This window comes from Hyperolius riggenbachi, chromosome 12 (genome assembly GCF_040937935.1).
Source record: "Hyperolius riggenbachi isolate aHypRig1 chromosome 12, aHypRig1.pri, whole genome shotgun sequence".
Taxonomy (NCBI): Eukaryota; Metazoa; Chordata; class Amphibia; order Anura; family Hyperoliidae; genus Hyperolius; species Hyperolius riggenbachi.
Genome location: NC_090657.1, coordinates 160,709,510 through 160,736,901, shown reverse-complemented (window position 1 = coordinate 160,736,901; position 27,392 = coordinate 160,709,510). Strand labels below are relative to the sequence as shown.

The following is a 27,392-nucleotide window of genomic DNA, read 5'->3' as shown; positions in this document are numbered from 1 at the left end:
AGGCGCATCCGGACAGCTGCCAAGCTTCTGTGGATCCGATTGGGCCAACATGTTGGACCTCTGCCAAGTCCTCCAAAATTTTGAGCAATCCACGTTGCTTGTGAGCAGTGACAACTCTTCAGTCAGCATTACCATACCACTGCTGTGTTTACTGAAGAGGTCAATGTTGAAAATCAAGGAAACCGCTGTCATGATGCAACTGGGGGAATCTGAAGGAGAAAACGATCAGCGTGATGGTACCAACATCAGGCCATCCGCCTCAGGGAACGCTGGCCCCAGCAGCTATGACGAAGAAGAGGAGGAGGAACAGCTGGAGTTGGAGCAGGAATTTCATGCCACCACTGACGAGGGCCAGAGCGGTGCACGTTGGACTTCCACAATTCAGCGCGAATGGTCAGCAGAAGCAGACCAGGAGGAAGGTGACGACTATGATGCATCACAACAACTATCACAACGCTCACAAGAGGATGATGAGGATTCTGGTAGGACTCTGGCACACATGGCTCAATTCATGCTAGACTGCATTGAACGTGACCCACGCATTGTGCGCATTTTGGACAACACCAATTACTGGGTTTATACCCTTCTGGATCCACGGTACAAACACAATGTTCCAAAACTGCTTGAAGAAAGAGTCAGACAGGTCAAAATGGAAGAATACCAGCAGGCCCTTGTGGAGACTTTAGAGAGGAGATTGACATCCTCCCCCTCCTCTAGCCAGTTGTATGCCGACAGACTGACTTCCGCAAACCCAGGACGACCAGGAGGGCAGCAAACAACGCAAGCCGCAACTAGTGCCCAAAAGGGAATGGTATCGGCAGTGTCCTTGGAGTGGGAAAATTTTCTGACACCCATGCAGCAGCAGCCCACTCAACAGCAAGCGTGCAGATCCACCTCCAACACCGATCGCCTGGAGAAGATGGTCAAGGACTACATGTCAGATGACGTAGCTGTGTCGAACAATCCATCTGCACCCTTCAACTATTGGGTATCGAAGCTAGACACCTGGCACGAACTGGCAATGTACGCAATAGAGGTGCTGGCTTGCCCGGCAGCCAGCGTTATGTCGGAACGCTGTTTCAGTGCTGCCGGAGGCATCGTCACAGATCGGCGTATCCGCCTCTCCACAGAAAATGCAGACCGTCTAAATCAAATTAAAATGAATCAATCCTGGATTGGAAATGACTACGCAACACTCCAGGACCCCAACCAAGTAACATGACCAATGAACATCTGGGATGGTGTAGCGTTTCCAGTCCCTGTTTATTGAACCTCTCATCTGTATTACATTTATGACTACATGGCGGCAAAAAGCATTGCTGCTATATCCGCACGCTTTTTGTCCTCATGCAAGGCCTGGGTTGTTGTGTCTCACAAAGCGTGGCCTTCTCCTCCTGCGCCTCCTCCTGTTCCATCACGTCTGCTGCTGCTGGGTTAGCGTTGCCGCATGGTCCCTGTTTATTGAACCACTTATCTTTATTACATTTATGACTGCATGGCGGTACAAAGCATGCTATCCGCACGCTTCTTGTCCTCATGCAAGGCCTGGGTTGTTGTGTCTCACAAAGCGTGGCCTTCTCCTCCTGCGCCTCCTCCTGTTCCATCACGTCTGCTGCTGCTGGGTTAGCGTTGCCGCATGGTCCCTGTTTATTGAACCACTTATCTTTATTACATTTATGACTGCATGGCGGTACAAAGCATGCTATCCGCACGCTTCTTGTCCTCATGCAAGGCCTGGGTTGTTGTGTCTCACAAAGCGTGGCCTTCTCCTCCTGCGCCTCCTCCTGTTCCATCACGTCTGCTGCTGCTGGGTTAGCGTTGCCGCGTGGTCCCTGTTTATTGAACCACTTATCTTTATTACATTTATGACTGCATGGCGGTACAAAGCATGCTATCCGCACGCTTCTTGTCCTCATGCAAGGCCTGGGTTGTTGTGTCTCACAAAGCGTGGCCTTCTCCTCCTGCGCCTCCTCCTGTTCCATCACGTCTGCTGCTGCTGGGTTAGCGTTGCCGCGTGGTCCCTGTTTATTGAACCACTTATCTTTATTACATTTATGACTGCATGGCGGTACAAAGCATGCTATCCGCACGCTTCTTGTCCTCATGCAAGGCCTGGGTTGTTGTGTCTCACAAAGCGTGGCCTTCTCCTCCTGCGCCTCCTCCTGTTCCATCACGTCTGCTGCTGCTGGGTTAGCGTTGCCGCGTGGTCCCTGTTTATTGAACCACTTATCTTTATTACATTTATGACTGCATGGCGGTACAAAGCATGCTATCCGCACGCTTCTTGTCCTCATGCAAGGCCTGGGTTGTTTTTTTTCCTCTTGTACCCACTCCCAAGGTGCACATACCCTGCTAATTTGGGGTATGTAGCATGTAAGGAAGCTTTACAAAGCACAAAAGTTCGGGTCCCCATTGACTTCCATTATGTTCGGAGTTCGGCGCGAACACCCGAACATCGCGGCGATGTTCGGCGAACGTTCGCGAACCCGAACATCTAGGTGTTCGCCGAACACTATTCAGGCTACACTAAGCCCTGGAGCCCCACCCCCCTTATATAAGGCAGCCTCCAGCGGCCATTACAGTCATTCGTCTGCCTGCTATTAGACAGACTAGGGAGAGCTGCTGCAGACTTGTTCTTCTAGGGACAGATTAGTTAGGTTCTTGGCTGCTTAGCTTGCTCCTGGCTGATAGTTATTGCTTTTATAGCACCCCTCAATAGCTCTCGTCAGAGCTCATCCTGTACTTTTTTTTTTTTCTGTGTGTCAAACTGACACTTTTGTTGCATGCACGGCATTGCTAATTGATAGTGTGTGTGTGCCACTGCCAGCAGCCCAGCACATTCAGTGACTGACTGCCTGTGTGTGTGACAGGGAGCTGCACATTGTACTACCCAGTACTGCTTATACCCCCAGTACCTGTTGTGTTTACTTAACCCACCTCATCACTGCATATACCTAGCGTTGTGTTGAGTGAACCCAGCTCACTGCATCTAACTAGCTGTTGCGTTGAGTGAGAACCCACCTGGCCACCTCACTGCATCTAACTACCTGTTGTGTTGAGTGAGAACCCACCTCACTGCATCTTAAGTACCTTTACTGTTCAGTGAACCCAGCTCACTGCATCTAACTACCCAGTACCTGTTGTGTATACTTAACCCACCTCATCACTGCATATACCTAGCGTTGTGTTGAGTGAACCCAGCTCACTGCATCTAACCAGCTGTTGTGTTGAGTGAGAACCCACCTGGCCACCTCACTGCATCTAACTACCTGTTGTGTTGAGTGAGAACCCACCTCACTGCATCTTAAGTACCTTTACTGTTCAGTGAACCCAGCTCACTGCATCTAACTACCCAGTACCTGTTGTGTATACTTAACCCACCTCATCACTGCATATACCTAGCGTTGTGTTGAGTGAACCCAGCTCACTGCATCTAACTAGCTGTTGTGTTGAGTGAGTACCCACCTCACTGCATATAGCTAGCATCCCCCCGAGATGGACAAAATGGACAAACCAGGTAGAGGAAGAGGTAGAGGCAGACCCAGAGGAAGGCCACCAGGCACCGGCAGGTCTGTGCGAGGTGGTGTTGCTCTGATTTCGTGCGGACCTGCCCCAAAATACAGTGCTCAGAAGAAGGCACGTGCCATCACTTCCCAAAATCGTGAGGAGGTGCTTGAGTATTTAACACAGAACACTTCATCTCCCGCAGCCACCAGCGCTACAACAAGCACCACATCCGCTGCATTTGACACTTCGAAGGGGGTAATTTGGTGGTGGTGGTGAAATCACTGATTCCCAGCCACTACTGTCACAACAACAAGAAGGTGTAGGTACACCACCTCATACGTCTGAGTTAGGTGGCGATAGTATGGACGTAACGTGTGTGGATGGGGATGATGGTGGACCACCTGAAGTTGGTGCACTTGAGGAGGTGTCTGAGGAAAGCGCAGCTGGCCAGGAGGATTATGATGACGATTATACGGATACCACATATGTTCCCGGTAGAGGAGATGACCAGGGGGACAGTTCAGAGGAGGAGTCAGAGAGGAGTAGGAGGAGACGACTCCATGATAGAAGCAGAGGGAGCTCGTCCTCAGAAACAGCTGGGGCAGTGTCCGGCGCCATGTATCGCCAGCTATGGCCAGCCAGCACACATGCCCTTCAACGTCAGCTGCTGATGCCACCGTTGCGCCATCACCCCAGGGGGGCTCAGCGGTTTGGAAATTCTTTCACGTGTGTGTCTCAGATCGGAGCAAAGCCATCTGTTGTCTCTGCCAGCAAAAATTGAGCCGTGGAAAGGCCAACTCTCACGTAGGGACACGTGCCTTACGAAGGCACCTGGAGAGAAGGCACAAACAGCTATGGCAAGAACACCTGAGGAAAAGCAGCACCCCTCAAAAGACAAGCCACCCTCCTCCTCCTCTTCCTCCTTCAGGTGCATCGTCTTCATCCACTTTCTCTCTTGCACCTTCACGGCCACCCTCCTCCACACCGCCTCTTGCCTTCAGCGGTTCCTTCTCCTCTGCCCACAGCAGTACCCAGCTGTCCGTGAAGGAAGTATTTGAGCGTAAGAAGCAAATGTCTGCCAGTCACCCTCTTGCCCGGTGTCTGACAGCTGGCGTGGCGGAACTATTAGCTCGCCAGCTATTACCATACAAGCTGGTGGAGTCGGAGGCTTTCCGTAAGTTTGTGGCCATTGGTACACCGCAGTGGAGTGGAAGATACCAGGCCGCAATTATTTTTCACAAAAGGCCATACCCAAACTGTACCGTGCAGTTGAGAGGCAAGTGGTGTCATCTCTGGCACACAGCGTTGGGTCAAGGGTCCACCTGACCACGGATGCCTGGTCTGCCAAGCACGGGCAGGGCCACTACATTACATACACAGCCCATTGGGTCAACCTGGTGACCGATGGCAGCAAGCAGCGAGTACGCGGCTGCGCAGCGGCCCGACTTGTCACACCTCTACGGCTTGCAGGCAGGCCTCCAGCCACCTCCTCTCCACCTGCTACCACCGCTTCGCTGCCGTCATCCTCCTCCTCCTTGGCTGGTACCACAATCTCCTCTCCAGCTACACAGCCCCAGCACCCCAGGGCCTATGCTGCATGCCAGGTACGACGGTGTCACGCAGTGTTACACATGTCTTGCCTGAAAGCAGAGAGTCACACTGGAGCAGCTCTCCTGGCTGCTCTTAACAAACAGGTGGAGCAATGGCTGACCCCGCACAAGCTTGATATCGGCAACGTGGTGTGTGACAACGGCAGCAATCTCATTGCTGCGTTGAATTTGGGAAAGCTGACACACATACCCTGCATGGCACATGTGCTGAATCTGGTCGTGCAAAGATTTGTGTCCATGTACCCAGGCTTAGAGGACGTCCTGAAGCAGGCCAGGAAGTTGTGTGGGCATTTCAGGCGCTCTTACAAGGCCATGGCACGCTTTGCGGACATTCAGCGTAGAAACAACTTGCCGGTGAGACGCCTGATTTGCGATAGCCCGACTCGCTGGAATTCCACCCTGCTGATGTTCTCTCGCCTGCTAGAGCAGGAGAAAGCCGTCACCCAGTACCTGTATCATTACAGTACAAGGACACAATCTGGGAGGATGGGGATGTTGTGGCCCAACAACTGGACACTGATGCGAAATGCATGCAGGGTCATGGAGCCCTTTGAGGAGGTGACCAAACTGGTGAGTCGCGATGAGGGCACTATCAGCGACTTGATCCCCTACGCCTACTTCCTGGAGCGTGCCATGCGTAGAGTGGTGGATACAGATGTGGAGGAGCGTGAACGAGAAGAGTTACGGCAGCAGGAGTCATGGGAGCCATTTACACACGAACCCGATGTTCCCACAACACCTGCGGCAGCACAGAGGGAGGAGGAGGAGGAGGAAGAAGAGGAGTCGTGTGGGGAAGGAGAGGAGTCAGAATCTGATGATGGTGATGATGAGGAAGGTGTTTTTGTGGAGGAGGAAGAGGCGGCGGAAGAAGAACAACCGCGGCAGCCATCACAGGGGGCTTCTGCTGCTCCACGTTCCCGTGGTATTGTTCGTGGCTGGGGGGAGGAAGAGGAGTTGCGCCCTGTCACTGAGGAAGAGCAAGAGGAGATGGAGAGTACGTCTGCATCCAGCTTTGTGCAGATGTCCTCTTTCATGTTGTCCAGCCTGTTGAGGGACCCCCGTATCAAAAAACTCAAGACGAATGACCTGTACTGGGTGGCCACGCTACTAGACCCTCGGTACAGGCACAAAGTGGCGGACCTATTAGCAACTCAACAAAAGGCGGAAAGGATGCAGCACTTGCAGAACAAGCTGTCGATGATGCTTTACAATGCATTTAAGGGTGATGTGGCTGCACTACGCAATCAAGGTACCACTGGCAGTAACCCTCCTCCTCCCAAGTCCACGCAGGCAAGGACAGGATGCTCCAGCGATCTCAGGGTGATGTCGGACATGCGGACGTTCTTTAGTCCAACTCCTCGCCATAGTCCTTCCGGATCCACCCTCCACCAACGCCTGGACCGCCAGGTAGCCGACTACCTGGCCTTGAGTGTGGATGTAGACTCTGCACAGGCTTGACCTGTGGCCAGAGCTGTCCCAATTTGCCATACAACTTCTCTCTTGCCCTGCCGCAAGCGTCCTGTCAGAAAGGACCTTCAGTGCAGCTGGAGGCATAGTTACTGAGAAGAGAAGTCGCCTAAGTCACGACAGTGTTCAGTACCTGACCTTTATCAAAATGAATGAGGAATGGATCACGGAGGGCTACTGCACCACCGAAGACTAAGTCAGTCCCCACACACAGTATCTCTGCCTGCAGGCCGCTTGACTGCCTTCTCCGCCACCACCAACAGGGTCCAGGACTCTGGGCGGATTCCTTAATTTTTAAGGCCGCTGCTAGCAGCGGCCGCTACACTAATTTTTCTGGTGCGTGTACATGTGCCCATCCCCCTTCGTGATCATTACCTTGCCGCGGTGAAGGGGCTTGCGTATCACAATGAAGCAATGACCGCCGGCTATTTGAGTGTCTCGGGTGGGGGTGGCACACAAAAGATAATAAGGTCGTTGCTTCATTGTGGTCAGACCAAATTTGATCAGCTGGACAGTCACTGTTGTTCTATCATTGAGCTACCACAGCCCGGCGACCATATGGGCTTGAAAAACACCACGGCCTACACTCTGGCCACGGTGCGCACCAGTCCAGCACGGCCGTCACTACGCAAACAGCTGTTTGCGGTGCGTTACACAGTGAGTTTGGTGTGTCAGTGTGAAGCAGAACTCTAATTACACTCCCTAATTGATGTATACCCATGCAAGATGTTTGAAAGCACTTTAGGCCTGCAATTTAGCATTCAATGTGATTTCTGCCCTTAAAACGCTGCTTTGCGTCAAATCCAGATTTTTCCCCGGGACTTTGGGCATGTATCCCACTCCGCTATGCCCCCCTCCAGGTGTTAGACCCCTTGAAACATCTTTTCCATCACTTTTGTGGCCAGCATAATTTTTTCTATTTTTCAAAGTTCGCCTCCCCATTAAAGTCTATTGCGGTTTTCCGCGAACCGAACCTTCCGCGGAAGTTCGCGAACCTGGTTCACGAGCCGAAAATCGGAGGTTCGCGACATCTCTACTCACCACAATATTTGCCGAACAACCCAGCCGATCTATTTGCGAAAAGGTAAAGATTTCTAGTTGGAAAGGGGGTAGCACCATATCAGCTATTGATTGGGATGAAGTTCATTCAATCCTTGGTTAAAGTTCCTCTTAAAAGACCAAAGACTGCAGCTCTGCCCAGCAAAGCGAGAGGTCGCTGTGCAAATTTAGTGCAATAGTAAAATTATGTTCTTAAACTATGTACCCACATTGCTATTTTACTGACGATTTTCCCTGTGACCATCGATTTGATGAGGGTCGAGTGGTCATTTCCGCGATATCGCGACGTGGATACAGGCTCACAACCTCACAAACTTCGCTTAGCATCACAATAATGACCATCACGGCGGATCAGATCACTAAGATCTCCAACGACTCCCGTGCAAAGCACTGTGATCGCTTGAAGTCTCATTCTCTCCCAACGTGTAACGTCGCGTGACGTCGTGCATGCCCGACGACAGGAAGAAGAGTCACTAACGACCGTCGCCAAGGGGATGACGCTGGACCATTCAAGTTTACTTTTAAGAGACGGTCATGAATAAGCATTTAGCCTGGATTCGCAGTGGTCAGTTGCATAAAGCATGCGTTATAATACGTTAAAATGAGTGTGAACTGCAATGTGAGAGGCGCTATATGTGCTACCTGAGAGCTACTGTTTGTCCCCTGTTTTATTGCCTGATGGAGCAGGCTTGGTCCAGCAAAACATGTTGCATCTATTGGGGTACTAATAAAGTGTTTATTTATGTCAGACAAGTAGTCTAGTCTGCTTTCGGAGGTAAGTCCACCACTGCCTCCCCAGCATATTTTAAAACTTTTAATTATTGTTTTTACTCTACTGGCGCCTCTGTTCATCAAAGTCCTTATTCAACTTACCCAAAAATCCAGGTGGAAGGTTTCACTGCTACTCCCTTGCCTAGGGTCCAATTTCTTTTAACCCATTAGCAGCCAATTTATTTAGAGACTTGCAAGTGCTTATTTTATTTATTTATTTTAGCACTTTTTATTATTTGTTACTTTCCTGGATTCTAATTAGTACTGCTGTAATGTGTGTGTATGGCCACTGGTCACTAGGGGGCAGTGGGAAACAGTAACAGAGGACTTCTGCTTTTAGTTTCTATATTTTCTGCTAGCAGAGACAAAGCAAAGCATTTTAAGAATTTAGAGCCCAATGAGTTCTGCCAACTGAGGTCAAAAGTAGTTCACTTATCTCAAACAAGATAACTCAACTGAAGCTGCTAACGGATAGGACATAATTTATCAAGGAATGACGGCTCTCATGGCTGCCGCAAAACTCTGAGGCGGCGTTAAATACTATTCCCCCTCCAAGTTGTCGCAACTCGGAGGGAGATGTAATTCGGGGTCTGGCAGCCGCCAGAGCCCCGAATAACCGATATGTGCCCCACGCAGCATAGCATTGCTGCTATGGGGCGCCCAGTTTCGGCGCTCGACTCTCAGAGCTGGGCGCCGAAATAAGCTGATCCGATTTATCAAACCGGAATTAAATTATTACAGCAGTTTGCATAGGCGTAACTAGAAATCACTGGGCCTCCCTGGGAAAATTTGGATGCCCACCCCCCCCCCCCCCATAGGTACCAAATAATTGTAATGGGGCAGCGTTTCACTATAAAATAATTGTAATGGGGTAAGCGTTTCACCATAAAATCGTAGTGCACCAGAAATTCATCGTAAAGTGGGCAGCATTTCACCATAAACTAATCGTAAAGTGGGTGCATTTCGCCATAAAATAATCGTAAAGTGGGCAGCATTTCACCATAAACTAATCGTAAAGTGGGCAGCATTTCATTATAAAATAATCGTAAAGTGGTCAGCTTTTCACCATAAAATAATCGTAAAGTGGGCAGCATTTCACCATAAAATAATCGTAAAGTGGGCAGCAGTCACCAGAAAATCGCATTGTGGGCAGCGTTCACCAGAAAATTGTACAGTGGGCAGCAGTCATCAGAAAATCGCAATGTGGGCAGCATTCACTAGAACATCGTACAGTGGGCAGCAGTCACCAGAAATTCGCAATGAGGGCTGTGTTCACCAGAAAATCGTACAGTGGGCAGCGTTCACCAGAAAATCGTACAGTGGACAGCGTTCACCAGAAAATCATACAGTGGGCAGCGTTCACCAGAAAATCATACAGTGTCAGTGAGCAGCAGTCACCAGAAAGTCGCAATGTGGGCAGCGGTCACCAGAAAATCGTACAGTGGGCAGCAGTCAACAGAAAATCGTACAGTGGGCAGCAGTCACCAGAAAAATCGCAATGTGGGCAGCAGTCACCAGAAAATCGTACAGTGGGCAGCAGTCACCAGAAAATCGTATAGTGGGTAGCAGTCAACAGAAAATCGCAATGTGGGCAGCAGTCACCAGAAAATCGCAATGTGGGCAGCAGTCACCAGAAAATCGCAATGTGGGCAGCAGGCACCAGAAAATCGTACAGTGGGCAGCAGTCAACAGAAAATCGTACAGTGGGCAGCAGTCACCAGAAAAATCGCAATGTGGGCAGTAGTCACCAGAAAATCGTACAGTGGGCAGCAGTCAACAGAAAATCGCAATGTGGGCAGCGTTCACCAGAAAATCGTACAGTGGGCAGCAGTCACCAGAAAAATTGCAATGTGGGCAGCAGTCACCAGAAAATCGTACAGTGGGCAGAAGTCACCAGAAAAATTGCAATGTGGGCAGCAGTCACCAGAAAATCGCAATGTGAGCAGCAGGCACCAGAAAATCGCAATGTGGGCAGCAGGCACCAGAAAATCGCAATGTGGGCAGCAGTCAACAGAAATTAGTACAGTGGGCAGCACCTGTGAAAAAAAACAAAAAAAAACCAATTCACTCACCTGGCAGAAGTCTCCTCTCCTGGCCTCAGATCCCCCGATGATCCTCCTGCACATCTCCCGCGCTGACAGGCAGAGTGCAGGATGGCTCCTGAAGCCCTGTACTAAAGACACAAATAGTCTCTGCTCTGCCTCCCGGGAGACAGACTGTGGCTGCGGGGAATGAACTGGCCCGGCGTCTATTAGACGCTGCGGCCAGTTCCACACCTGGCTGGGGGGTCCTAGAATCGGGCGGGAGGCAGTGCTCCGACCCCCCCCCCCCCCCCGCACATGGCTGGCGGGCCCCGGAGCAGCGGCGGGCCTCCCCTGCGGCTGAGGGGATCGCATCCCCGGTGTTTACGGCGGTGGCAGTTTGCCAGGGTCACCAGAAACTAAAATGGTAAAGCTCTTTAGATCAAATATAAAACCTGACTGAGGTTCTGACTGCTCCCCACTCTAGCTAACACTAAAATAAAGAATTTAGCAGGAGTTACATCTCAATATCCTGACTTAAACACCACTAAACTCTTTGGCTCCTAATAGTGAAGAGCAGTGCTGTCCAACTGGCGGCCCGCGTGCCGCATCCGGCCCGCCAGGCCTCCTGCTGCGGCCCGCTCGTCTCCCCGAGGTGCAGGCATGGCTTGCGCTATGGGCGCCATGCCTGCAACCTCATCTAGTGCCCTCTCCTCTGTCCCCGCTGCCTCACAGCTCAGACCTCACAGATCGCGGCGACTGAAGTAAGCAGAGTGTGCATGGTACCCGCATACACGGTGTACGTCACATGCGGAAGTGACATCATTAGTCACTTCCGCATGTGAAGTTCAGCCGCGCGGGTGCCATGCGCACGCTGCTTGCTTCAGTCGCCGCGATCTGTGAGGTCTGAGCTGTGAGGCAGCACCAGCCCAGCGGGGACAGAGGAAAAGGCATTGGCGGGCAGCTCTGAAATGAGGTAACGGCGAGGCACTGGACACCTGTCACTCTCTAACTGGGGGGCACCTGTCACTAACTTGGGAGGCACCTGTCACTATCTAACTTGGGGGGCACCTGTCACTACCTCAGCTGGGGGGACACCTGTCACTCTCTAACTGGGGGGCACTTGTCACTATCTAACTTGGGGGGCATCTGTCACTACCTCAGCTCGGGGGACACCTGTCACTCTCTAACTGGGGGGCACCTGTCACTATCTAACTTGGGGGGCACCTGTCACTACCTCAGCTGGGGGGACACCTGTCACTAACTGGGGGGCACCTGTCTACCCCAGCTGGGGGGACACCTGTCACTACTTCAGCTGGGGGGCACCTGTCACTACCTCAGCTGGGGGGGGGGGGACACCTGTCACTATCTAACTGGGGGGCAGCTGTCACTACCTCAGCTGAGGGGCACCTGTCACTATCTAACTTGGGGGGCACCTGTCACTACCTCAGCTGGGGGGGGCACCTGTCACTACCTCAGCTGGGGGGCACCTGTCACTACCTCATCCGGCCACAGCACTGCATCACCGCCAGTCCGGCCACAGCATCACTGCAAGGCCTTTCAGCCCACACATCATCCCCAAATCGGCCAAAAACAGTATTGCCAGGCCAGCCAGGCACAGCAGCCAGTAGAGGAGAATTTAGAAGCCAGGTGAGAGGTGTCTACCATATTAAAGGGGCATTCTGCCTATTTATGTGAAATGCTGTCTATTTATGTGCCTCATGACTGCTCAATTTGTTGTGTTGGGGGCCTCATGATTGCTGAATTTGTCTTGTTGGGTGCCTCATGATTTGTTGGGGGCATCATGATTGCTGAATGTGTCTTGTTGGGATCCTCATGATTTGTTGGGGGCCTAATGATTGCTGAATTTGTCTTGTTGGGGGTAACATGATTTCTAACTGCGAGAATGGGAAAAGCTGAATCATCATCATCATCATGAGACAATAGCATTAAACCTACTTTTTTAGCTTCTTAAAACGGAAAATAAAACTGTAAGTTTCTAAAAAAAAGAATACATTTTTCAGGAGTAGAATGGATGAAATTGTTTATCTTCACGGTTTATTTTCAACTTGGATTTTCCATAATGTTCATGTATGCGTTAAAATTGCTGTTGCCACTTTGCGATAAAGTGACGTTTGGGTTGCAGTTTGGGCACTCTGCCTCCAAAAGGTTCACCACCACTGTCCTAATCTAATGTCCCACATTGCTAAGTTCATGTAAATTTGTCTCCACCCGTGGCCACACCCACATTCTGGTCCATGGCCACACCACTCAACAGAACCCTTGTTTTTCGGCACGCCACACAACTTCCACGAATTCTTGAATTGCACTTTGTGGGGATCTGCTGCCAATTGCATTGCATTTTTTGGAAAGTGCTGCCAATGCTGCCAATCTAATTGTTCTTTAATTGTATTTTTTTTCCTGGGGGGGGGGGGGGGGGGGCTGCGGCTCTAGCAAGAACCTTCGGCCCTCCACCATGGGATATGAAAAAAAAAAATGGCCCTCCATGCCCATGAAGTTGGATAGCACTGGTGTAGAGAGTGAAGACTTTCCAACAGCTTCTCGCTTATACCAGAAGCACACACACACACACACACACACACACACACACACACACACACACACACACACACACACACACACACACACACACACACACACACACTTATACCAGAAGCACACACACACACACACACACACACACACACACACACACACACACACACACACACACACACACACAAATGTCTCTCAATCACATAACACACTTGTAAATATGAAAGAATGATCTCCATGGCAACATTTAGTGCTATACTTTTGCAAGAGGTTAAGTGCTATGTGTATTTGTGGCTGTGTAATCGTTGTCCAGCAAGAGAGTGTTACGCAATTAGTACTGCAGGCGGGTGGGGACACTCTTCGTGACTCCGTAGAAAAGGGGCTGATGCAAAGCATTGTTTTTGGAGTGGCTAAATCCATTGAACACGTCAATTATGTTTTTTGTATTCTTAATGATTAACCGTTAAGACTTGTTTAACACCGCAGTACCTTAAATTCTGAATTAGGCCGCTCTTCATAGTACAAAGACTTGTTAGAGCTAACACAATCAACACCTATCAGGGACTTACCGGTATGCTGCCACGATGTGGGCTCCCGCGGTGAGACGCAAGCCACTCCATCCACTTCTGCATCTGGGCACCCAGCCCCTAGCATCGCCGGCGTCCTTTCCGAAGGGGCTGCGCGCACCGCTCCTGACAGATTGCGCTCCAGCGCTGAAGGGGGACAGACGTTTTGAGTAAACTTCCATCCTATGCCCTAAGGAAACGCAGGACTTAGTGTCAGCTGACAGTTTAGTCAACTGACACATAGGCAGACTTGTATCTTGTGCCAGCTGATCTGTTAGTCAGCTGACACTCAGGCAGGGTGAATTGCATGTGATTGGTTGCTGTGTTGTGGGGCCAGCCATTGATTGGATGTTACTAGTATTTAAAGAGGAACCCCAGTAAAAATAATGTAATAAAAGAGTGCTTAATTTTTACAATAATTATGTATAAATGATTTAGTCAGTGTTTGCTCATTGTAAAATCTTCGAAATCCCTGATTTACATTCTGACGTTTATTACATGGTGACATTTTTACTGTTGGCAGGTGAGTTGCTGCTGCATGCTTTTTTGGCAGTTGGAAACAGCTGTAAACAGCTATTTCCCACAATGCAACAAGGTTCACAGACAGGAAACTGCCAGGAGTACCACGGTCCTCAGAGTTTCTTGTGGGAGGGGTTTCACCACAATATCAGTCATACAGTGCCCCCTGATGGTCTGTTTATGAAAAGGAATAGATTTCTCATATAAAAGGGGGTATTACCTACTGATTGGGATAAAGTTTAATTCTTGGTCGGAGTTTCTCTTTAAGGCTTGCTGTGACACTGATGTTGCCTGTGATAGCTTTGGCTGTGTGCTTATTGCTGGGTGCTTACTGTCATATTGGATTATCTGTGTACCGACCTTGCCTGGAAACCGACTATTCTCTCTGGTTGCTGCCTGTATTGACCCATGCCTGGAAACCAATTGCTCTCTGATTGCTGCCTGTACCGACTCTCTGCCTGGATCTTGACTACTCTTTGAACTCTGCCTGGACTGACCTTGGATTGCCTGACTCTGATATTGCCTGCTCCTTGTGTACCTCAATATCTCTGATCTTACGTGTATGACCTCAGATTGTTTACTGGACTTTGCCCTTGTTTCCTGTTCGGGTTCTGGTGGGTTACCTAGTCCACTCTACGTTCAGCCCCTATACCTTGCACCTACAAGGCCTGGGTGTAACCGAAGTCGGGCAGGCGTTATTTCCTCACCTTCCATTCAAGTGGGGACGCGCCACCTAGGATGAAGAAGGTGGTGTTAGATTGGGGCATAGGAGCTTAGCTGTGGGCTGATATCTTCGCAAGCCCAACACCTTAAAGTAAATCTCAACTTTATTTGTCTGTTTCTAAATAAAAGCTATTTATCTGTTCTCCTCTGGACCAGGGGTGAATAACTATCTTTAGTTTACTTCTGGGAAGTCTTGTTCTTGAGATATCTTCAGTAGTGATGTTATTTGATCAGCTAATTGATTTGCAAGCCTCTGATTTGCTGTGATCACATCCTGCTTTAGCACATGATCATGATTCGCAAATTAGAGACTTACATATATATCACCTGACCAAACTGATCACATGCTTCTCCAGGAGTTCTCCTAGACATGGCCATCACTAATCCTTACTTTTAGTGTAGTGTAGATTGTTTTAGCAGTTGGTTCCAGTAGCTCCTCCCTGTACTGCTCCCTCCCACCCCTGTAAACCGTGTTCTCTCAGTGAAGCCTAGATACAGACATGAACTGTTTGGAATCATAAAAAGTGTGTCAGATGTAGCCAATATTTTCAAATTCTGCAGAGAGTAAGATGATTGCTGCCTCCAAGACACATACAGCAAGATGGCCACCTCCAAGACACAGAGACAAGATGGCTGCCTCCAAGACACAGAGACAAAATGGCTGCCTACATTACACAGAGATAAGATTGGCTGGCTGTTTAGGCTAGAAGACACTGTGCACAGGTAAAACGGGGTCCGTTAAAAATGGCGCCAGTTAGCGTAGTTAAAAAACGGCGCCCCATAGAGAACCACTATCGCTAGTAATTTTTCATTTTTGACAGCTAAAAAACGGCGCCGGCTTTAAAAACAAAATTTATCGTTTATATTTATATTTGTATTGCTCCCAAACGATATTTTTCGTTTTAACCCTTGCTTTGCTGCCGTTTGGAAAATATCTGCCCGCCGGCTTTAATGTTTAATAGCAAAGCCCTCTTAAAAGCTAAAAACACCAAATTTGCAGGGAATGTTAAGAAGAAAATTGTGAACAAGAAGAAAATTTTTTTCTCAAAAAGACCTTATAGTTTTTTAGAAAATCGATTTTGAATATTCTTCTTCTGACTGTGGGAAAATTAAACGCCCGCCGACTTTAGCGGTTAATAGCAAAGCCCCTTTAAATGCCAGAAACACCAAATGTGTAGGGAATGTTAAGAAGAATAGTGGGAACACGAAGAAAAAAAATTGTTCAAAAAGACCTTATAGTTTTTGAGAAAATCGATTTTAAATCTTCAAAGAGGAAAATGTATCTATTTAAATCGCGTACTGACATTTCCGCGGCGGAAACAATTCCCGCCGACTTTAGCAGTTAAAGTGACTCTGTAACAAAAATTACAACGTTTTTTCTACCATCCTACAAGTTCCTAAACCTATTCTAATCTGTTCTGGCTCACTGCAACACTTTGTACTATCACGGTCTCTGTAATAAATCAATGTATCTTTCCCCTGTCAGACTTGTCGGCCTGTGTCTAGAAGGCTGCCAACTCTTCCATGCTGGTCTGTTCCTCTATGCACACTCCAGTGTGTGTTTTATTTACATAAGCCAGCAGCTTCTCTGCTATCTTATCAGTGATAGAAGAGAGCTGGATAAAAATCCTCCGCTGTGAAAGTAGCTGGCTGACACATACTGAGGAATTACAAACACAGGCACAGGCAGAGCTGTCTGCAGGAAGCCTGTAATGTTCAGTGCATGAGAGAAGAAGGGGACAGAAGGTAAACACACAAATGATCTTTTGAGATTCAAAAGGAAAGCTGTATACAGCCTGCTTGTGTATGGATGTATTTTCTATGTGTGGACATACTGTACATCAATCTACTTCCTGTTTTGGTGGCCATTTTGTTTGTTTATAAACAAACTTTTTAAAACTGTTTTTAACCACTTTTAATGCGGCGGGGAGCGGCGAAATTGTGACAGAGGGTAATAGGAGATGTCCCCTAACACACTGGTATGTTTACTTTTGTGCGATTTTAACAATACAGATTCTCTTTAATAGCAAAGTCCCCTTAAATCCTAGCAACACCAAATTTGCAGCATATGTTAAAAAGATACTGGGAAACAATATTTAAAAAAAATTGAAAAATTTTATTTATTTTTTTAATTAAAATTTTTGGGTTATGTTCAGAGTGTGGGAATTTTTTTGAAAAAAATGACGTGGGGTCCCCCCTCCCGAGCCTCTGTAACCCCTTGTCCCCCATGCAGGCTGGGATAGCCAGAATGCGGAGCCCCGGCCGACTGGGGCTTCGCACCCTGAGCTATACCAGCCCGCATGGTCCATGGTATGGGGGGGGCTTCGGGGGGGAGGGGCGGCCAAGCCTTCCCCCCCCCCCCCCCCCGGAGCCCTTGTCCAATCCATGGACAAGGGGCTCTTCCCCACCTCCGGTGCCCCAGGAGGAGGTGGGGGCGACGACTACCCGGGGGGGTTCATGGTGGCATCTGGGAGTCCCCTTTAAGAAGGGGAACCCAGATGCCTGCCCCCTTCCCAGGAGAAATGAGTATAGGGGTGCAAAGTACCCTTTACCCATTTCCATAAAGGGTTAAATGAAATTAAAACGCAACAACGAGAAAAGTCCTTTAATGTTCTAAATTAACCAGAAATACTTACCTGTACCTTTAAGAAAAAAATCCCAAGCCAATTAGGTCCCACAACAGTATCCTCCATCTTGCGATCTTCAGAAATACTTACCTGTACCTTTAAGAAAAAATTCCCACGCCATTATCCTCGGAAAAGGTCCCGCGCTATAATCTGTTATGTCCCACGACGACAGTATCCTCTGTCTTGCGATCTTCAGAAATACTTACCCGTACCTTTAAGAAAAAAATCCCACGCCAATCAGGTCCCACGACAGTATCCTCTATCTTGCGACCTTCTGATACATGTTGATTGAAGATCTCCGCCGCCCCGACGCCACACATGCCGCCTCCGCCGAACTGCTCTCAGCTATACTTAGTATAGCTAAGAGCAAAAAGCATCTTTAAATTTCAGCTCCAATGGTCCCCATTGGTTCCTTAACAGACCAATGGAGATCAGGAGGATCCCCATTGGTCGTTACTTACCTGTACCTTTAAGAAAAAAATCCCACGCCAATCAGGTCCCACGACAGTATCCTCTATCTTGCGATCTTCTGATACATCTTGATTGAAGATCTCGCCGCCCCAACGCCACACACGCCGCCCCCGCCGCACTGCTCTCAGCTATACTAAGTATAGCTGAGAGTGCGTCTATTACAGACGCATTAGCGCTAGCTGCCGCTGCCCTCCCTGCCTCCCCCCACCTGTCACCCTCACCCAATGCACCCATGGGTGCCAGCATGGGTGAGGGTGAGGGTGACAGGTGGGGGGAGGCAGGGAGGGCAGTGGCAGTCAGCGGTAATGCGTCTATATAGATGCACTCTCAGCTATACTTTTTATAGCGGAGAACAAAAAGCATCTTTAAATTTTGGCTCCAAGGCTCCCCATTGGTTCCTTATCGACCAATGGGGATCCTCCTGATCCCCATTGGTCTGTTAAGGAACCAATGGGGACCATTGGAGCTAAAATTTAAAGATGCTTTTTGCTCTTAGCTATACTAAGTATAGCTGAGAGCAGTTCGGCGGAGGCGGCGTGTGTGGCGTCAGGGCGGCGGAGATCTTCAATCAACATGTATCAGAAGGTCGCAAGATAGAGGATACTGTCGTGGGACCTGATAGGCATGGGATTTTTTTCTTAAAGGTACAGGTAAGTATTTCTGAAGATCGCAAGACAGAGGATACTGTCGTCGTGGGACATAACAGATTATAGCGCGGGACCTTTTCCGAGGATAATGGTGTGGGAATTTTTTCTTAAAGGTACAGGTAAGTATTTCTGAAGATCCCAAGATGGAGGATACTGTCGTGGGACCTAATTGGCTTGGGATTTTTTTCTTAAAGGTACAGGTAAGTATTTCTGGTTAATTTAGAACATTAAAGGACTTTTCTCGTTGTTGCGTTTTATTTCATTTAACCCTTTATGGAAATGGGTAAAGGGTACTTTGTACCCCTATACTCATTTCTCCTGGGAGGGGGGCAGGCATCTGGGTTCCCCTTCTTAAAGGGGACTCCCAGATGCCACCATGACCCCCCCCCCCCCAGGGAGTCGTCGCCCCCACCTCCTCCTGGGGCACCGGGGGGCAGTGTTGGGCGTAAAGGAAAAAACTACGCTTACGGATCATTACGCGTAATTTTACGCTATTACGCATTACGGAATTACGCTTACGGCGTAGACATTGATTTACGGTTGATTGATTCAGGTTGTTACGTTATTGGCTTATGCGTAAAATCCTACTAGCAACTAATGCGTAAGGTCATGCTGCCAAGCGGAAAAGTTGACGCATGGATCAATGTTAGGTAGCCGCCGACTTTAAGGGTTAATAGCAAAGCCCCCTTAATTGCTTAGAGCCTCAAATTTGGAGAATATAGAAGGAATAAGAGGAAAATTTTTTTTTCAAAAAGACCTTATAGTTTTTGAGAAAATTGATGTTAAAGTTTCAAAGGAAAAATATATACATTTAAAAACCCGCCGACTTTAACGGTTAATAGCAAAGCCTGCTTAAAATTTAGGAACACCAAATGCCCAGGGTATATTAAGGGGATCAGTGGGAATAAGAGGAAAAATTTTTTTTTCAAAAAGACCTTATAGTTTTTGAGAAAATCGATTTTTAAGTTTCAAGGGCAAAAATGTCTTTTAAATGCGGAAAATGTCAGTTTTTTTTGCACAGGTAACAATAGTGTTTTATTTTCATAGATTCCCCCAAGTGGGAAGAGTTTTACTTACTTCGTTCTGAGTGTGGGAAATATTAAAAAAAACGACGTGGGGTCCCCCTCTCCCAGACCTCTTTAACCCCTTGTCCCCCATGCAGACTGGGATAGCCAGAATGCGGAGTCCTTTAATATTCTTAATTAAACATTAAAACTTACATTGTAACTGATTAGTATATTTCCGAGGATATTGCGTGGGAACTGGCTTTTAAAGGGACAGGTAAGTATTAATGGTTAATTAAGAATATTAAAGGACTTTTTTCGTGGTTATGTTTTTTGTTCAATTAAAATACTTTTTCTATGTGTTTGTGTGTTTATTTACTTTTAACTCTTAAAGGAAATGGGTAAGGGGTACAAGTACCTCTATACTCATTTCTCCTGGGAGGGGGGGTGGGCATCTGGGGGACCCCTTTTTAAAGGGGACTCCCAGATGCCACCATGAACCCCCCCCCCCCCAGGAAATCGCGGCCTCCACCTCCACCGCCCATCGGAGGTGGAGAAGAGCCCCTTGTCCTTGGATTGGACAAGTGCTCGGAGGGGGAGGGGAAAGCTTGGCTTCCCCTCACCTTCTGAGACCCCCCAATCCATGGACCATGCGGGCTGGTATAGTCAGGGTGCGGAGCCCCACGCGGCCGGTGCTCCGCATTCTGGCTATCCCAGTCTGCATGGGGGACAAGGGGTTAAAGAGGTCTAGGAGGGGGGGACCCCACGTCGTTTTTTTTTTATATTTCCCACACTCAGAACGAAGTAAGTAAAACTCTTCCCACTTGGGGGAATCTATGAAAATAAAACACTATTGTTACCTGTGCAAAAAAAACTGACATTTTCCGCATTTAAAAGACATTTTTGCCCTTGAAACTTAAAAATCGATTTTCTCAAAAACTATAAGGTGTTTTTGAAATTTTTTTTTCCTTTTATTCCCACTGATCCCCTTAATATACCCTGTGAATTTGGTGTTCCTAGATTTTAAGCAGGCTTTGCTATTAACCGTTAAAGTCGGCGGGTTTTTAAATGTATATATTTTTCCTTTGAAACTTTAACATCGATTTTCTCAAAAACTATAAGGTCTTTTTGAAAAAAATGTTTTCCTCTTATTCCTTCTGATCTCCTTAATATATTCTCCATATTTGAGGCTCTTAGCACTTAAGGGGGCTTTGCTATTAACCCTTAAAGTCGGCGGCTTTTTTATATTATATGGGAGCGTAATATTACGCGATTACGGCAGACTGTGTAATTTCAATGGGAGTTTACTGTCTCACGCGTAATTTGTTACGCGTAATAACGTAACCTACGGTCTACGCGTAATTAATTACGCGTAATACCGTAACCTTACACGTAACGCTTACGGTGCATTTGTAGTGAATTACGATGCGTAATTACGCTAATGCGTAATTTCGGCCCAGCACTGCCGGGGGGGGGAGGGGAAGGCTTGGCCGCCCCTCCCCCCCGAATCCCCCCCATACCATGGACCATGCGGGCTGGTATAGCTCAGGGTGCGAAGCCCCAGTCGGCAGGGGCTCCGCATTCTGGCTATCCCAGCCTGCATGGGGGACAAGGGGTTACAGAGGCTCGGGAGGGGGGACCCCACGTCATTTTTTTCAAAAAATTTCCCACACTCTGAACATAAACCCAAAAATTTTAATTAAAAAAAAAAAATACAATTTTTCAATTTTTTTTAAATATTGTTTCCCAGTATCTTTTTAACATATCCTGCAAATTTGGTGTTGCTAGGATTTAAGGGGACTTTGCTATTAACTGCTAAAGTCGGCGGGAATTGTTTCCGCCACGGAAATGTCAGTACGCCATTTAAATAGATACATTTTCCTCTTTGAAGATTTAAAATCGATTTTCTCAAAAACTATAAGGTCTTTGTGAACGAGAGGAAAACATTTTTTTTCAAAATTTTCTTCTTAACATTCCCTACACATTTGGTGTTTCTGGCATTTAAAGGGGCTTTGCTATTAACCGCTAAAGTCGGCGGGCGTTTAATTTTCCCACGGTCAGAAGAAGAATATTCAAAATCTATTTTCTCAAAAACTATAAGGTCTTTTTGAAAAAAAAAATTTCCTCTTGTTCACAATTTTCTTCTTAACATTCCCTGCAAATTTGGTGTTTTTAACTTTTAAGGGGGCTTTGCTATTGAACATTAAAGCCGGCGGGCAGATATTTTCCAAACGGCAGCAAAGCAAGGGTTAAAACGAAAAATATCGTTCAGGCAGGAGGACAAAAAAAAAGTTTTAAAACGATAAATTTCGTTCAAAAGGTCTGCACTATTTTAACCTTTAAAACGATAAATATCGTTTTAAACATATATCGGGCAGAAGGAGGCGCCATTTTTCACTAGACGCGGTAAAACAATGCTATTTCGGATCAGGTCATATGGGTGTGGGGATGGCTGTGTAAATTATCAGTAATTGGGCACCCAATTGTAAGATGCAGGTAGTAGTCAATAGGCTAGCGTAATATGTTGGCGCTTTATAAATACAATAAATAAATAGGAAAGAATGGTGGTAGCCAGCTACAACTAGCGGTTGTGTAAAGCATTAGGTGGTGAGGTTAGGTTTAAGTACGAGTGTAGTTTCATTCCTCCTCCTCCAGTCAATCTGAAGCGATGCCTTCTGAGAGGTGTGGCTTCAGCTGACAGAGCAATCACTCCCCTGCATGACCATGTAGCTAGTGGGGGAGTGGCTCACGTTAATTGGGTTGACAGCTGTAATCACTGATGATCTATGAATGGATGCAATAGTCATTTTCACTGGTTCATTATAATATGCAAAGAAAAATAATCATAAAAATTGGACATAGGAAGTTCTAATTTGGATTGGTAGTTAGTACTGTATGTTCACAGGATTATGTAATGTCACTTCAGGTATGCTTTAAGTTATGTATGCACTGGTGGCATTGCTAGTCCCATTGCCCTTAAAGTTTCTAGAAATTTGTTTAAAGCTTTTGTTAAAGAGAACCCGAGGCGGATGTATTAAATCTTAATAGGACCCAGAGGCATGTCATGTGCACAGTGACATGCCTCTGTGTCTCTTTATTGCCGCCGCTAGTCCCCCTGCGCTCTGCTGTTCCCCCTGAAAATACCGCCAGGCTAGTAACAATCTGCTTGTCGCTAGCCTGCTTTGTTTACCTGGCAGCTGTCAATAACTTCTCCGCCTCCCTAGCTTCCTCCAATCAGAAGCTAAGCCGCAACCCAGGATCCTATTAAGATTTAATACATCCGCCTCAGGTTCTCTGAAAACGTGAAGTTTAACTGGTGGGTCGCAGGAGGAGGCCTGGTGGGCCAGTTGCAGGCCGCCAGTTGGTCACGGCTGTGATAGTGAATGGCTCGCTTCAGGAAGTGTGTTTCTCAAACAGAGTACAGAAAACTCACGAGAAAAAGTGAATTGCATATGGGCCCCTGATTCAATAAGCTTCTCAGTTCCCCTACAGGAGATGTCACACCTTACCACAATACATTTTCAACACATCAGCAAGCAAGCAAAAGCAAATAAAATAATCCACAAAAGTCAGAAATTGTTGTTCCAAATGATCTTAAAGTAAATCTAAAAATACATTTGTGAGAAAATTAATTATATGTGCAAAACGGATGATAAATAGAACATTAGCAGCATAGAAAAGAGTCTCATTTTTATAGCTTTATTTTTCAAATTGCATCTGACGATCACTGACACAGTTTTAGAATCCCCGGCCCAGTTTTCTCCTACGAGATAATTTTCCATTCCATCTTCTCTTTAAAATAACTTTTCAGCACTTTTCAATTGAAAAATTACCAAAAAGTAGTGAAGAAGTACTGTCACAAATATTTTGAGACTTTTATCGCTTGCTGGTGACTTAAAAGGCATTAGCACTTATTCAACTCACTTTTTCTCCAATATTTTCTCCTAGGAGATAATTTTAAATTTTCTGTTTAAAATTTACTTTTTTGCACTCTGCAATTGAAAAAATACCAAAAACAAAAACTAACTTGCTTGCTGGTAGCTTAAAAGGCATCTTATTTACAAGGTGTAAAAATATCACCTAGGAGAGAAAACTTAGAAGAAAAATGAATTGCATATGGGCATGTGGACCTCCTTGAACCTTCCTGCAGTAAAGCCTTATTATCCCCCCTTTCTGTCTGACAGATATACAAGACTTAGCTTCTTTTTACTTTTTAGGAAACCTGACTGAATTCAACAAGCGCTCTATTGCATAAATTACTCAAGTTTTTTCGACTCTTGCTGTACTGGAAAACAGAAAACTATACGTGTATATGTTTATCTCATTATGCCACATGTCGGTTTAGGTACGGTTTACTTTTGACACTACATTTTGTACTGTTCAGTCTTTGGTGGTTTCCTAGGTACTGAAAATGTGTTCTGCAGATAGGATCAAGAACATCTCCTGAGAGAAAACTCTGCTGAAGGTAGTCTGTATCTAAAATTACGTTTGCTAAAGCCCCCCCAGTGTATTAATTTACCCCGGCTGGTTCTCTCTACAAGCCCAGCGTTTCTTGCGAGAAGTATGCACTGAACAAGGGTGATTCCTCTGTACAACTTGTACACACAGGCTTTGGGGTAAACAGCCTGGCTGGGGTCCTGAAGGGGATTCTGTGCTGCTGGGAATGCCTGAAGTCTGGCTCATGAATACTAAGTGGTTTGGCTGCCTGCGCAGGAGGCACAAGGGAATGCTACAATGGGTAGGCAATCCGGTACAATCCAGTTACCAAGCCCATTATTTACTGCAGCCTGTCTCAGGAGGCACACTTGATGAGCTCTGACAGCTTTTATTTACCCAATGCATTCTATGCCTCTAGAATTAGCAGTGCTGGGGCTTAACATAAATGTATGAATTAACAAAAGGAATTTACAGTTTTTTTTATAGGAGTTAAGATATTCGGAGAGGGCTTCATACACTTCTAATTACCTGTCGTACCGCCCCGAGAGCCCCAACATCCGGTACAACTTCCTAGAGGGAACCTGAGGCGAGAGGGGTACAGAGGCATATTTATTTCCTGTTTAACAATAGCAGTTGCTATAAGACCTGATAGGCTGTCATTTTTGTTGCGTGATATGATGTAATGTTTTATGCATAGATAGCCTTTTGCACTTTAGCAAAGGGCACTTCAGCATGAGCACTTTATGTATCCCTGACGAAGCCCCTAATTTTAGGCGGTGAAACATGGTAATACCCCAGTGACGTTAACAAGGAGTTTATTGCTACTTTTACCTCAATCCACTGCTTTGTTTTAACATACAGTAGTTATTAAAAGTTAAGTTTTAGACCTTCAGTCTCCTCCAATCTTAGGTTACCGTATTTTTCAGACCATAAGACGCATTTTTTCTCCCTCAAAAGTGGGGGGAAAAAGTATGTGCGTCTTATGGTCCGAATGTAATAATCGTGACCAGCACCAGGGACCCACACACACAGCGGTTAGACACGCTAACCCCTGCCACTCACCACGCCAATGTGCCAGCGTGTCACTCACTTCAAAGGTAATCTCCAGGTGGCCTCCGCTTCCATATTCTATCTTTAGATGCCAGCCAATCATGTGGGGCGCTGTTAATCATAGCCGCTGCAGTTGCCCGACACGCTGACCCCTGCTGTCACTCTTCCTCCTGGCTTGATGCTTATGTACAGCGGCATCGGTGCATGCTTTCCACTAAGTCTCCTCTGCCAGAGGGCTGCCTCGCTCTTCTTGAAATGCCCATTTTGAGTGGCTGGCAGCCTTGGTCAGACACGCTGACCCATATGCCGTCCCCCGCACCAGCGCGTTCGATCGCTTTTCCTCCGGGCTTCTGCTTCCATATGTTCCTATCAGACACCGCCAGCCAATCAGGAGGGGCCCTATGGTCTTGAGGGCGGAAATTGGTAATACAAGTGCGGTAGGAAGATTTTCAGGGAAATCACGGAAATTTCCACTGACTTTAACATCGATTTTTTCAAAAACTACAAGGTCTTTTTGATTTTTTTTCTCTCTTGTTCCCAACTCTTCTGTTCAGTATACCCCAAAAGTTTGGTGTTTCTAGCACTACGAGGGCTTTGCTAGTAACCGCTAAAGTTGGCGACTATTGACTGTTAGGCCCCGTCCACACTTGAAATCGCAAAACGCTAGCAATTACCGCTAGCGTTTTGCGGGAGTGATTTTTCCGGGATTAACGAGGAAAAATCACTGGACAAAGTAGCATTTTGGCAGCGATCGCGGTAGTAAGAACACTGCCACAGGATAACATGGGCTAGGCCTTTTTAAAAAAACTCTACTGATTTGCAGTGAGCAGGAATCGCGCAATTCCTGCTTAGGTGTGAATGAACCCTTATATAAAATGCAGAAAATCCGCATTACCTGATATGCAATAATTTTAAGCTAACCAGAAGACTCAGAATGAATAAGCCAATCAGAGAATTCGGAAATTTCTGCCTAAATCCCCATTCTCTGATTGGCTTATTAATTCTGAGTCTACTGATTGTCATAAAATTATGCATATCGGTAATGCAGATTTTCAGAATTTTACATTACAGTCAATGGCCACCGACTTCAGAGGTTAATAGCAAAGCCCCGTAGGTGTTAGAAACAAAAAATCGATGTTGAATTCGGCAGAAATTTCCACGAAAATCCACATCGGAATGGGGAAATCGGTAGCAGAACGCAATATTAAAAGCGGAAATTGGCAATGGTGGAAAGCGGATTTTCCGTAGAAGCTGAATTTGACATTTCCGACTATCCCTACTAAAGTGCTGCAAAAGATGTCAGTGCTATATAAATACAGAATATCCTTTTACTAATACAGAACCAAATGGTAGTGGTCAATAGGCCTTCATGGTTGTATGGGAGGGATGACCTGTCTTGTGATTTAAGATACCAGTATCTATTCTTCAAATAAGCACAGTATTGCCACTACACCTTTTATGGAAATAAACTACATACATAACACAGAGACACTCAAAAGCCAATGTTCACAATCTGTGTCCAAAATCCAGCTGTAAGACATTAGTTTAATCTGCTAAATAAACCTGATCTCATTTATTTGACAAAAACACCATACAGAAAGTCCATATATACAGTATAACTCCCTGAAACCTAAAACAAGAACTTTTTTTATTCCTTTACCAGAAATATGCGCTAAAAAAAAAACATACTTTGTGTTCAATTATGGAGCGTCTGAGAGACACAGTGGCTGTATTACATATGTAATACATCTGATCTTCCATAAAAGGTCTGTGGTTTTAGGTGACGGATAACTCATCTCTTTAAGTGGCAAGGCAACGAAAACCCGACATGGAGGAACCGTCTGATGGAAGTATATGGAATGCCTGCCTTGTATGTGATGGGCAGAACTTTGCAGAAGTTCCACTTTAGAATGTCCAACTTCCCATCCATTTCTGTTATTAATGAAACTGAATTGATTGGAAGTGCTCAGAGCAAAGGTGGCAGTTAATGGTACAACTTTTTCACCAAATGCGATCTTTCAATGAGATTCTAATGATCAAAATGTTTAGAAAATTAGCCGTTTAACAAGGAATGATTCTTTGGTCAATTTCTAAATAGGACCAAATCGATTAGAAAGTTGGATTTTATGATCAAATTTGAGGAAAAATCGCGAACAATCGATAAATTGCCTTCCAGTTAGTTACACTTGTTTAAATGATGTTGAAATATCGCATTTGGTGAAAAAATTGTATCGTTAAGGCGCACCTTTACACAAATCCTCCTGTGTGCAGACTCACACTTTTGTGATAGTATTGTTTTGTGCATGAAAAAGAGGCACCATGTGAAGTCGAAATAAGTCTAAACGATAAATACCAAA

At 46.5% G+C, this 27,392-nt stretch overlaps 1 protein-coding gene across 34 annotated transcripts in view; it reads right to left on the bottom strand.

Annotated features, from left to right (window-relative positions):
- The window catches only part of GATA5 (GATA binding protein 5), a 2,064,317-nt gene that overhangs the window by 1,027,856 nt on the left and 1,009,069 nt on the right, over positions 1–27,392 (bottom strand). Inside the window, exon 1 of one of the 34 annotated variants that reach the window (XM_068262922.1) lies at positions 13,561–13,747. The exons of the other annotated variants lie outside the window; for them this stretch is intronic. The gene's annotated coding sequence lies outside the window, so the exon portion shown is untranslated. Of the gene's footprint in view, positions 1–13,560; positions 13,748–27,392 lie in introns of those variants that run through there. 34 annotated transcript variants of the gene reach the window in all.